This window comes from Ailuropoda melanoleuca, chromosome 11, assembly GCF_002007445.2.
Source record: "Ailuropoda melanoleuca isolate Jingjing chromosome 11, ASM200744v2, whole genome shotgun sequence".
Taxonomy (NCBI): domain Eukaryota; kingdom Metazoa; phylum Chordata; class Mammalia; order Carnivora; family Ursidae; genus Ailuropoda; species Ailuropoda melanoleuca.
Window position 1 is genome coordinate 87,978,933 of NC_048228.1, and position 12,896 is coordinate 87,991,828.

The window sequence follows — 12,896 nt, forward strand, 5'->3', positions numbered from 1 at the left end:
AAATCAACTGTCCTCTCTCTCCCTGACCTAACCTACCAGATCCATCATTGAAACGAAATAGTATCATGGCATGCCCAGTTTCAGTCAACAGCAAAATTGATCAAGTATCTCCCATTCCTTAAATTATTGTTGATTGACTATTATTATTTCAGGCTAGGGTTTATTCAACTAAGCATCCTCGTGGAGCAAGCTTACCAAATAGTGCTATTGGCCACTACACTGCTATTTGCCTGCAAAACTGGTTAAGTCAAACCTCCCAGGACAATCTCCAACACTTCAAATTCTGCAATGAGAACATCTGCTCCAGAGCAAGTGTTTGGTTTGTTTTTGTTGCTTTCTTTGTTTTTAATCACAATGTCCTCACGTTTGCATTGATTTCACCCATTAACAACCTTCCAGAGTTTCTGTTTCCCAAATCATAAAATAGTACCAATCCTTTATATTTTACAGTGTTGCTACACAGATTCATTTTGCCCAAAATAGTGCCTCCTACTTAGGAAATATTTAATGTATGTTCATCCTTTCTCCCTATTCATCTATTTGTTCTCACCTTTCCTGTCCTCATTCTCCCCCACTTCTCTCCTCCTAATAAGTGAGGCATCATTTTTCTTCCTCCTACTTTTGAATCTGTATTTTTTCAGCCAAATTTACAAGATAAAATGATGTAAGAATATTGGTTAGCTGTGATGACATTATATATGTAGGCTGTTCAGCCAACTACCCGTCAGTTAATAGTTGCTCAGTAAATATTATGTCATCATAAAGAAAGAATCAAATTCATTAAAGCTTTGGTTATTGCTGTTGTGATTGTGATGGTTGTCATTATTGTTGCATGGAGGGGATTCTTATAATTTTATTTTGCTTCTGTTTTTAATCTAAGGGAGCATTTTTGCATCATTCTCTTTACAAGAACTTACTCATGAATTCTGTTTACATTTTACCACAATATTTGATAAATTACTCATGAGTGTTCTTTTCTTTTTTTTTCCATTATTGCTACTAGCATTGGAAATAATCGTTTAAGTGCATTTCTTACATTTTTACTGGATAATATGTTCTAGGAATTATACCACAAACATTGCATATACTGCTATGCTTAATTCCTCAAAAGTTTTATTAAAATAGAAGCTGTAACCTAAAGAGGTTAAATATTTTATCTAAAATTACATACTTAATGAATGGCAAACCAGAATTCCCATTCCAGTCCTGTCATCCTCAACTAACCCCCCCCCCACTCTGTGACATTATCTATATCTTAGTTCCTGCAGTAGAGTGCTGTCACTTAACTCATTTGCCTCCTTCAACTACCAATTCCCTTTACCCATTTTTCATATTAAATACACAAAGCAATGTATTTAAAATACAAATCTTATCTTGTCCTTTCTATTCTTATCCCCTAAAGTCCAACCATGGTTCCTCATTTTTTCAGGATAAAGTTCAATCTCCAAATCAATGCTGTGTCTCTTTGTGAAATGTTCTCTATTTACCATCTGCATGTGCCAAATTAAACTATTTGCAGTTTCTTCCCCAAAAAATCATGATTCCTCAAGCTGGCTGACATTTGTATTTGTTCCCTCCGTCTGGATTTCTTTTCTATCTCTTATTCCCTACTCATCTTTCAAGACTAAGCCCATCTATCTTCCACTCAAAGAAGTTTTCTTTGATTCATCCAGGATGAGTGAGGTATCCCATAATTGGTTGCTCTCAGAACACCTGGTGCAAATTTCATTATATATTATATTTCATATATTATGCATTATAGCATAAATTCTACTGTATTATAAGACTTGGTGTATTTGTGTTTCTTAAAACAGAGTATGATCTGTTTGAAGGCAAAGTTGTGTTTTATTTTTTTAGCACAATGTCTGTCAAAGAATTGGTGTTTACAAAACAATCAGTTGATTAGAATTGTATGAAATACATGTCTCCTGGAAAAAAACACGGCCATATCAGAACTGTCAATCACGTACTGATTCCGCATGAAAGAGTGCTTAGGGACTTGTTCTCTAGGATTTCTCTGGAAGACTGGAGCCACTCTGATGCTGTGATGTGGGTAGGAAGGTTCTGCCTCCATCGATAGCTGGAGTTTGATGTTCTTGACTCAAGGGTGTCACGGGAAATGGAAAAAAATGATATCAAGCTGCAAAATTTTCAGACACAATGAGCCATGACACTGAAACATCAAGAAGACCAAAGGCATCCAAAAAAAAAAAAAATCCTTATAATATCTGAATTTGTCATATGGAACCCAGAAACTGCAGAGTAAAATGAACACTATCAGAAAAGATAAAGATACTTAAATATTTTGTGATATATTCTCCAAATCTATTGTTGTTTCCAGTCTGAATCCCCTCATTGTCTATATATCAAGAATGCAACCCTAAAAACAGTTACCAAGTATTATGATTGTCACATGTTTTGCATATAGTTAAATTAGCTTTCTTCCTTGTCAAGCAAAAACATTTGGAGGTTGTATTCACTGAAGTCCCCAGTTCAATTTCTATCCTTTCAGCTGAAGTAAAATGCAACTGTCACTTGATATGGGTGTTGGACGTAATTACGTACAAGTCTACTATAGCAGGGGAATGTCAGATTTTCCCCTACTAATTCTCATTATTCTGTTCTGGATCCAGTCCAAGTCTCTTAGGGTAATTTTGAGGGGAGTCCAAAAGTGGACATCACATTTCTTTTTAATAGGAAGATGATTTCTGTGACTGAGGTTTACTCTCCTTTCTGTCACTAGGACTTTAATCTGTTTGCAAGGGATGGTGAAGGAGATATTTATAACATCCCACTTTCTGAGATTCTGCATTCAGCTTTTCCATTATAGGACAGATAGCAAGCATACTGTACTTTATGCAACCTCCGCAAAGCCCTGTTTAACTCACCGTATGAGTTTATATTAATTAATGCAGGAGTAAGAAGGATTGGAAAGTTGGCAGCCCAGCATTTCTGAAGCTTGAAATGCCTTAGTCAGTAAACGCATATCTCACGTTAGTATATTAGGTTATCAAAGAAGTTTTAAAAACCTGGGGACTGAGAGTAAGCAGAATCCATACCTTGCAAGATTTATACTTGCATGCTAATGTATTCATAGAAGAATTTTGTTCACGAGTTGCTATAGATAATGTTCTCTAGACAGACTATTATTATTATTATTTTCTTGAAACCATGGTAGATGATTTGTTTAGTTTTGACATAAGTTGGATTATTTGGATTCCACAATCCTACATTTCATATGCAGTACTGCATCTTCTTAAAACAAACTCAGTAAAGACAGATTTAATATGGATTTGCACCTAGCAGTCTGTCAGCATTCTTGAATATTTTATTATCAGAACTAACAATAATAATGTTCCAAGTCCCAAGTTTATGCCAGTAGCTGAACTGAAATCACATTTAAGAATGATCCATTCCTTTTTAGGTCAACATTTTAAATGAGAAGAAAGAGGAAAAAACCAAAGCATAGGTCTTCAGACCATGAAATTTGCCAGCCAGTGATTATATAACCTTACAGCACTTATGGCATGGCAGGCACGTGCCTGTTCTAACTGTTTTTGGGAAAACGGTTGTGGGGCACTGAGGTTTTGAAGCACAATCAGTGCTTCTAGAGAGAGTAACTTCCTACTGAAATTAGGTATTGCAGTTTGCAGCAGCGGTTAGAAATAGAATGCACTAAGGTGAATTCTGGAGAACGAACATAATTATTTGATTTTAAGTTTAGTTGGACTGCATGAATACATACTTTCACCATTATAACCAAATTCAAATCAAAGAGAGAGATTCTTGTCTTACAAACTCTTAAAAGACCCATTCTTTGGGGCGCCTGGGTGGCACAGCGGTTAAGCGTCTGCCTTCGGCTCAGGGCGTGATCCCGGCGTTGTGGGATCAAGCCCCACATCAGGCTCTTCTGCTATGAGCCTGCTTCTTCCTCTCCCACTCCCCCTGCTTGTGTTCCCTCTCTCGCTGGCTGTCTCTATCTATCTCTGTCGAATAAATAAATAAAATCTTTAAAAAAAAAAAAAAAGACCCATTCTTCAGTTATGGTTACCAATCTCAATCTTCAATAAAACACCATTGGCACTGGAGAGAGATTCCAGGAAGGCAAGATATTTTAGCCTTTGAGAAAACTGAAAAGACACAAATAAAATAGCAAACACCTTGAAAATGAAGGAATGTAGAAAAATAACTTCATTTTCTAAGTGCCATATCCCCTTTTCTGTCTCTTTGGCTGCACACTGATCGGTCACTTCTTCAAATAAATTTACAATATTGTTGTTTTTTGTATTTAAAATATAAAGATCATGTAGACTTTTCAGAGTTGATCAAAATTTTATTTTGTATGTGATAACAAAAAGTGGTTAAGTTCCTACTGGCTCTGTAACTATACTCTTCATGAGACATACACTTTAAAAAAATGTTATCAGATTGGGAAAACTTCTATCAAAAAGAGAACTTCTGTACTGGGCATCTGTGTGGCTCAGTCAGTTAAGCAACTGACTCTTGATCTCAACTCAGGTCTTGGTCTCAGGGTCATGAGAGAACTTCGGTATGTATTGGACACATATTGGAACTGAATTTTTCACTTGTTATTTCACACTTTTGATGATTGGAATAATTTTCTGGAGCTTCTGCCTCTGGACATTTCTGACCTTGTGTGTCCTCCACCAGCCATGAACTTTTGGCTGCTAACACAATTACACTTCAAGCCATGAGCTTTTGAAGCCCGATATAGGGTGAGTTGGACAGGTCAAGGTAGAAGTATTGTTAAGAGGCATACTTATACTGGAATGGCTGACTATTCATACATGGACCACATAAATATACCCCATTAAATTTAAATTAAATGTATCTCCAATTTGATATCTCTTTACTTGAATCAAGTATAAAAGTCCTAAGTCCACTCTGACAACAGATAATAAAGGCAACTTGGAGTAAAAGAAGACAGTATTCTTAACTGACTTTAGTGAAAATACTAAATTTTGAAGAGCTCATAAGTAAACAGAACCAACTCATTGCTAGGGTCCTTTGAAGGTATTGGAAGGGGTTCATTTAAGTGAGAGCCCTGAAATTGATTAATTCTATTAATTTCACAGTAAACCTATTTCTCTTGCTATATTTTATTCAGGAATTACTTTGTCGGGTTAAAAGAGAGAAAGAGAGAAATACATTGGTTAAGTTTATAGAAACCTAACATTAAGACCAAATGAAATAAACCTTTTAGGCAAGCTAGCATATTTTGGAATCCTTCAGCAATTTCCATTCATCACTCTGAATTTAAAACCAGAATGCTTTGAAAACGGGGGGTCTGGATAATTAAGTTGGTTAAGCATCAGACTCTTGATTTCGGCTCAGGCCATGATCTCAGCACGGTGAGATAGAGCCTCCTTTTGGGCTTCTTGCTGGGCCCCTCCCCCACTCATGCTCTCATTTGCTTTTGGTCTTTCTTAAAATCTAATTCAGAGATTGACAAACTTTCTATAAAAGGCCAAATCATAAGTTTTCAGGCTTTGCAGGCCGAATGTTCTCTGTTGTAACTACGCAACCCATAGATGAAATGGCTCTGTTCCAATAAAACTTTACTCATAAAAACAAGCAGGGGACAGACAGGATTTGGCTCATGGGCTGTAGTTTGCTGAGTCCTGTGTAGTTCATTGGATCTGAAATTTTAAATATGACTCTCAAGAACAGCAGATACTACCTATATGTTATGGGCAATTTAAGTGTTTTTTCATGGGGATTTTTTACTATTATGTTATTCACCCAGGCAGTGATTTGAGATCCTAATGTTAGCATATGTCACAACTCCAATGTCTATGGATTATTTAGAATCCTTTGAAGATAGTTAAGTTCTCCAAAAATATTCTGTAGACTTGAAGAGACCCTAAGAAGAGATTAAGTGGTATAAAAATCACCAAGATACCTAATGATTCTATTCCTAAAGCGAAAGTTTCAGAATAAGCAAAAAGTAAAATCACTTGTCTAAGCAATCTTCCTTTCTCTAAAGATAGTGCAAATTACACGTACTCAAATTTCTTTCTCACATAAGAAAATGCCACGCAGAAAAAGTTTTATTTGTGTTTTGTTTTTCAGACTAACAAACAGGGCTCAGGATAAAGAGGCTTTGGTATTTAGTTAATGTTTTGCATAAATCCAATTGGGTAAAGCATGTATCCCTGTCTACAGAGCTTTGTTTCTCTGTTTTCTGTTTGTTTTGTTTTGTTTGTTATTCAGTAATGGGATTAGAGTGAGGATATAGCTGCACTATCTGATCAACTTAAACAGTGAAGCCATGGTAAAGTTTGTGACTTTTTCTATTGCTATAATTAAAATGTATGCAAGGCACACATCTCCCCTAAAGCCTATAATTATTAAAGAGAAAAAAAATGCTTAAAGTCTATAGAACCTTACATATTCTGGAAGACAAATAAAATGACATTTTGAAAAAAAATCTTACTTTTAAATAATGCAGATAAAAATTCTCTATTGTTGATTTCTCTGCCCAGAACCACCAGCACAGGATTAAAACAATTATAATAATAACTATGATACTATTCATTCTTTTTATTTATTTATTTTTTATTTTTAATTTTTTATTTATTTATTTATTTTACTTCAGCAATCTCTACACCCAACACGGGGCTCAAACTCACAACCCTGAGATCCGGAGTCACATGCTCTACAGACTGAGACGTTATATTAATATGTTTTCAACATTGCAAATGCTTACTTGAAACCTGACTGTCCTCAAATGCCAAATAGCAGGTAAAGACAAAACCCAACACCCCTTTCGCTGTATCAGTGATATTTTTACACTTAAAGAACTCTACTAGTGATTGAATGCACATGAAATTGCTGCATAGCTTATAGTTTTAGCTTGTGATTTTAACAGTAAAATAAATGCAACCTCTTTCAGCATATTTTTGAAGATGTTTAGAGAAGCAATGCTGGGGTAAAAAAAATTACTGTTGAGACTATCAGCAGTCACATATGTGTTAGTCAAGACTGCAAACACTTTAGTGCCTTACACCCCTTTTACCTTCGAGAAGAACAGTTTAAAACATCTATATGGAGCAATTTACCTGGCCAATGAGGAATGCATGCCCTTCACAAACATAATAGAATGCTCGATTTGAGAGGCAAGGCTATCGAAGTGCTGTTCCTCTTGCATTAAAATTTTGGATTAATTCAACATGCTAGGTACAATGTCTATATTTATAGAGACACTTATGGGTAATTTATGGTGTAACATCTTGTTGGGCAAATACATGAAACTGCTTTATGTTGTTTCTGTCATAATAAAAATGTAAAGGTAGGCAATGATATCTAAAGTTAATTGAACGTGCAAAATCCCTAGCAGAAGACATTGGTGGCAGGAGTCTTGCTTGTGTATTGAAATTATGAAGGGATCTCTGGAAATCCTCTCCTCACACTTCCCACTCTACTCCCTCCAAGTAGGGTTGTGTTTTTTTTTTTTTTTAATTGGTTTTTAGTGTTTTCTTGTTGTTGTCATTGTACTGCTAAAAATGTCATCTCCCAAAGTTAGCATTAGGCAGAGAGTGGCTTCCAGAAATGACATTTCAAACAGCTGGTATATTAGTATTTAGTTTGGATATTTTTTTCTTTTAATGCAAAATATCTAAGGCATAGCATTCCCCAAAATGTACTTGCAAGGCAAAAGATACAGTAAAAAGTTAATAGCAAAATCCCCTCCCTTCTACTAAAAAGTTCTCCTTTCCCAGATATTCAGATGTGTGGATTCTAGAGCCAGGAGCCTTTCATGTTCAGAAGATGAAAAGAGAAAAAGTGACTAGTGTGAGGAGAAATGCCCCTTATGCTTACATGCTATGCAATCACTGAAACACAGAACTTAAAACCTCTCTCCACCGTGCTAGGTTTAATTAGGTTTTACTTTGAAACGTAAAAGATATAATCCACTTTAGAACACTTGCCGTATTATAGCCGTAGAATGTTACAGAAATTGGTAAAATGTGTTCGGCTCCCCTGAAATTCCTAACAAGCAGGCCCCCTACCCCCTAGAGCTCAACACTTTGAAACAGAAGGGCCTTAGGCCACTGAAAATTTGGAGGGGAAAATATATTATGCCCCCTCCCCCACCAGAACAAGTAATAGAACGCACCTCACAAATGAACCATCACGAGTGAAATCTAAGTCATGTGAGCAGGTGTAGAGCACATCGAGGGAGAGCAGCTACTGTGAAACATCGAAATTTTCCTCCACCACTTTTAACCGAGTGTAGAAACCAAGGCAGCATAATTTCAGTAAACTTTGTATTTTAATTTTTTATTAACTTATTTAATTCCAGGTTCTCAGACAAAGCCACTTCATTAATAATAATAAATTCCTTTATACTAAATGTGGTCTGCATGATCAGAACGAGTAGGGACCACTAGCAAGTTGCAGACGTCAACATCAAGCACTCAGTCCAGGTCAGGGCTAAAAGTGTTAATGGAATGATACATATTTGAGTTTAATCTTTGAATTTAGCTTGTTGATGAAACTGTTGAAGATCTAAAGCCAATGAAGCTTCTCTTATTTCAAAAAGAAAGAAAAATATGAGATAATACAAGAAGGAGGCGAAAAGAAGTCTCATGCAGCAACATTTTAACTTCAGAAGTTTATAGGCTTTGTAGTACATTTAAGATGAATAAATTTAAAGTGTGTGGGGAATAGGGGACAAGGATATATTGAAACAATACAAAGGAATACAAACAAAGATGCTATAAAGAATATTTATACAGGTATTTGCACAGAATGCATTGCAGTGTAATGCCTCGTAGACACATTTCCAAACGTAAAAGTCAAACTAACAACAACAGAAACTACTAATGGATAACATTAAGTAGCAGGTCACACTGAATTTTCATTAACTTATGAAATTAATGTTTTCCAACCATTTACAAGACTGCCATGTTTTTGATCTGCCTTCATTGTATAAACCTCCAAAACACAAAGTAAAACAATAACGACAGCAAAAGGATGAGAAATAATCTCAAGATGATTTTTTTTTAAATAATGGAACTTTGTGTGTGTGCTCTCAAATGTGGTGACTTCAATTCACATTGTACTTATTACCATTACAAACAATTATTATTTCAGTGATCCCACCACGCATGGAACAGGGTTCTAAGAAAGCACTATACTACTAAATTAAAGTCTCTTCTTATTTTGTCTTTTCTTATTATGCTGTTATGTGTTTTAAAAAGCTAACAATTCCTTAATAAATAAAACCTACAAGTAGCAAGGACTCATTTCTGGTTTTGATTTTATTATAAATCTGTAGGTAATAAGTAAGGTTGACTAAAGTTTTAATTTCTCTCCTTATACCTACTAGAGAAAGGTTTAAATGAGGGAAAAAAAAACAAACAAAAATCAAAAAAACGACAACAGTGACAAAGCTTCTCAATCCAGGATTTCTTCCTTTTTTTCAAAACTCCCTTTAATGAAGCCAACGTAATACTTTTGAAATATTTTTTTCATAAAACTTCTTTTAAAAGGTTTTAATTCATTCCCAAATTGAGAATTGCACAGCACAGCTACTAATATTACATTTCTAATTAAAATCCCAGTATATTATTTGTATAACCATGACCTAAATTTCAGCATAGTCTTTACATTTTTATTTTTTAAAGATTTTATTTATTTATTTGACAGAGATAGAGACAGCCAGCGAGAGAGGGAACACAAGCAGGGGGAGTGGGAGAGGAAGAAGCAGGCTCATAGCGGAGGAGCCTGATGTGGGGCTCGATCCTGTAACGCCAGGATCAGGCCCTGAGCCGAAGGCAGATGCTTAAGGACTGCTCCACCCAGGCTCCCCTAGTCTTTACATTTTTAATGAAGAACATACTTTTAGTGTCTGCATCAGAATTGGTTCTGATTTCATTCAAAGCAACTCAAAATGTTTTTGAAAACAATGACCACCACGTACAAAGTTTATTATTTGTAAAGCTAAAATTCAAACCCAAGTTGTGTAGATTCAGAGTAATATTCAAATGGAGCAATGAAAAGTAAGGAGTTTGTTGACTCTAATCCTTGATTCAGATGTATTTGCAATGTGTGCAAATAAGCATTCTACTTCAGTGGGCTTCAGAGGTAGCAATTTGTCTACTGGGACCAATAGATGTTCATCTATGTTTAATATATATATATATATATATATATATATATACACTGAGAAGTTGCCAGGGAAGATACTGCTGAAGGTAGGCACTTAGCAACAGATACTGAGTAATGATATAAACTAGGTGGGCTTATAAACGACAAATATTTATTTCTCACAGTTTCAGAGACTGGAAATCCTAAGGGCAAGGCACTGGCAAATTTGCTTTCTGATGAAAGCCCATTTTGTGGTTCACAAACAATGCCTTCTCCCTGTGTCCTCCTCGCATGGTGGAAAAGTGAGGGGGTGCTCTGGGGTCTTTCTGATAAGGGCACTGATCCTGTCTATGAGGGCTCTGCTCTTACAAACTAATCACGTCTCAAAGGCCGCACTGCCTAATACCACATCGGGCATAAGATTTCAATGTCTGTATTTTAGGTGGACACAAATATTTACTCCATAGTCATGGGTACACTAGAATAGTTTATTTGGGAGATGGAGGCTGAGGGTTGAGTCAGAGAAAACATGCAAGCAACTATATAGTTATGAGATCAGAGATACTACTTGAAGAACACATGCTATGGCAGTGATTGAGTTAAACAGAAATGTGAGAAATTATGTGTTTAATACCAACAATGTCTTGGCAGTACTCAGCATTAGAGCCTAGAACCTGAAACCCTCCCGCATTATTTAGGAACAATTTGGCAGAAGGCCTGCATCTGGCTTTATAGGGCAATCTGGCTATGTTCAGAGAAAAAAAAAGATAAAAAAGATAACTAGGTCCAGTAAAAATCATAAACAATAGCTGAAGAAACTAAATAAGCATAATAAGCAGATTCATTAACCAATGTGGCCGAAATTGTATTCTTTCTTTACAAAACATTATGTAGAGCCTGTAAACAACACTGTTTCTACATCTAATTATTTTTAAATGCTATGGATTTTGGAATCCACATATGCTACATTTGGCTGCACTGCTTTTACTCATTATTGTATTGACTCTGAAAGTTTCCAGTCTTGAGTGGAGTGCGCAGCAAGAGAAGGCATATAGGCTGGGCCGCTTTCCAAAATCATTAACTCTTCCAGTAAGGGCTTATAAGTTATTAGTTTCTATGAAGCTCCAAGTATCCATTACAGTTTATGTCATACAGAGACTACAGCAAGCCTCAGAATTGGAGTGAACATCACCACGGTTTTATTCACCTTTTAGGAAATAGCTCTTGATTAACTAGTGAACCTTCGTAGAAATAGAATATCTGACCATGGGAGCCAAGCTGTCCTTGATGGTTGTTATCTCTTTCACTGACCCATCCATTGACCAAACAGCAAGATTCCATCCTTAAGTAAGAATGTGAAGAAGGGGTCTGACTAGGTACTGGAGTTTATGCATATTTCATGAGAACTCATAGTGTCATTTGGCCTACGCTGCCACAGTGTTGACTTGCCCTCAATACACCTTCATGACCACATGGAGAGTGTTTTTTCACCATTTGAATGAACATTAGGAACATGGTGTCAGTCTGGTTAATAGATGGCATCACGTGCAGCATAGACACTAGCTTTCTGTGTGGCTAACGCCTTGTGTTAGCATTCAGAGATATCCTAGAAAGAAATTAGAAACATTAAAATTTTTCATGGACTGAACATCAAGAGTACATCTTGTTTTTTACTTTGCCAGGAAGAAAATTGGCATATTAGAATCTAAAGCAATTCATGGATCATTTATAAAAAATGGTCAAGGACTTCCAAGAGTAAGAATGAATAATTGGTAATAAGTTTGGGGAAAGATTTTATAAAACTCCTTTCAGAAAGGGCCCAGGGTGTGAAAACATGGCAGGAGGTTGAACTCCTCTGAAAATGCGAGTCAGTAAACCTAATGTTCTCCCAATGAAATTAATAGCAAAAAGGACCATGAAAGGAGGTGGGAGGTATTAATAGCTTCAGTGATAATTCTCTCTGTAGCAAGGCTACACTGACTCTCCTGTTGCTAAAGGTACCAAACTGTTGCTAAGTGCCTACCTTCAGCAGCAAACAACTTGGCTCTCCAACATGATCCCAAGGCCGTATAAGGGAAATGAGAGCAATCCTTGCTGAATAGGGTAGAGCGTCTGCCACATGTGTAACAATGCCCTTTGTAATCATCATGACTAACGGTCCATGTGTGTTATATCAGACCTCTTCTGACATGGAAGAGAAGTAATTTATCCTTTATGGAATAAATGTGTAAAGTTCATTTTACGTAGCGTGTCTCTGCTAGCACCACCATCCATGGGCTTAGGAAACAAAACAAAACTTGCATTGTTAAGGTGAAATATAGTCTATGCTATAAATCAGAGATGTGTGTATTAATGAACCCACTTGATGCTTCCTGATACCTCCACAGAGTGAGAGAAGCTGATGGATGACCTAAGCACACATTTAGGCAGGACTTCAGAAGTCACATATTCCTTGAGAATACAGATTTTGATTATGAAGTGTATTAAAGAATCTCTCCTGCAACTGAAGTAATGGCTGGAGGAAAAGGGAATGTGGAATGGACAACACAGTAGGAACATTATTATGCAAACTTTGGCTGATTGACTAGCCATAGAATGAGGAAGGTAGTCTCCAACCGAATTCCTTTTTCCTTCCATTTTCCCCAACATTAACTGTGAAAATTGTTGGTGGGGTTAATCTTTAAGATTTTGATTATAGATTGCCACATATAGAGGAAAAGTTCCTCTGGATGCAGATGTTGATGGAAAATTTGTGTGCCCCTCTTTGGGAAGGAGGTAAG